This window comes from Aplysia californica, unplaced genomic scaffold (assembly GCF_000002075.1).
Source record: "Aplysia californica isolate F4 #8 unplaced genomic scaffold, AplCal3.0 scaffold00020, whole genome shotgun sequence".
NCBI classification, from domain to species: Eukaryota; Metazoa; Mollusca; class Gastropoda; order Aplysiida; family Aplysiidae; genus Aplysia; species Aplysia californica.
In genome coordinates this window covers 2441119-2442587 of record NW_004797290.1, presented here as the reverse complement: position 1 = coordinate 2442587, position 1469 = coordinate 2441119, and positions in this window count along the sequence as shown.

Genomic DNA, 1469 nt, shown 5'->3' with positions numbered 1-1469 from the left:
ATGATGATGATGATGATGATGATGATGAGGATGATGATGATGATGATGAGGATGATGATGTCGTCATTGAGTTTCTCCTGCATGATGTAAAATAAATCCAAAGCAGTGTACTCTTGTCGAGGTCAATCTGCTACATTGGCTATAGGTCAAATTATGTTTCATCATACTTTATACCTACTTGTATTAGAACTGATTTTTTTTTTCAAAACAAAGGTATGCATAGTATGTGTTAAGTAAAAGCATTGTCGTAGGCTGGACACTCCAACACTTACCTTAGAACAGGATTAAATAATTTTCCACACTGTCTCTTGGGATACGGTAGTCTATAAATCATACACTCTACTATTCCTCTAGCAGTTGTTACGTACCTTACACTCCTCCAACTTTTGCATTTTCATTCTTTCAACTCCAAAAGAACACTCTACTTATCTATACTCCGGTAACGAGGAATGATACATGATAAAGGAAGACGGTATTCAGACCTCGCTAGCCACAAAAGGTTATGCTGTGCATTATTGCACATTTAAGACAGAACAGAACTCGCGAATCAATAAACTGCCACTTTATGACAACAGTAATAGATTAGACGCACGCCCTCTAGCTGTCTACATCAAGAGCAACAAGTCGGATACCTCCGAATAATCCTCCAAGGCCGAGAAAATGCCCCCCTTGAAGGGAGAAGAAAACAGTAGTCGGAGAACTAGTCAAACAAGATTGCGCTTTCTCTTTCCACCATTAAACGCGATGGAACGTAAAATAAAAGACAAACACGAAAACAAACGGGGTGAGATTGAGTACAGAAAAGTCCACTTTCTGTTAGACTCATCCGACAAATCGATCAGACGAATCTGTAATAACAATTACTCAAGGGGGTTGTAAATTGAGAGGCAAAGTGGACCACTGCAAAAGGTTTCACACCGAGTCAATGGATCATTTTAAACTTGACCAGTTTGTTGATTACGACTGCCCACTAGTTTCGCTTGGCCAGTTACTAAGAACTAATCGCATTAGTCTACATTAGCTTCCGTTTCAGTTCGCGTCCCAATTCGGTGGCGTTTTCAGGCTACGTGCCACTAGATCTCAATGGGTGGCACCTAATACTTGCACTCCGTAACTTTAACATGGTCGAAGCACGTCAAAGTAATTCTGGCAGCAAAAGTCTGGCAGCAAAAGTCTGGCAACAAAAGTCTGGCAACAAAAGTCTGGCAGCAAAACCACAATGTGAACTCATAACCATCGAATTTTAAGAGGCTCGTTACCTCGACAGAGGTAGAGTTTAACATCAATCGAACGTATTAGCCAAATAAAATTAATTGTATGTTCGAGTGAAGAGAAGATCATCAACACAATGATGCTTATTCTGCGCAGGGGGAAAGCAGGACTGACAAACAGACAAGCAGGCGACAGCAACAAAAAGGTCCCAGTAAAGAAGTAGGATCTACCATTGGCACCCTCCACCCCCACCCCCA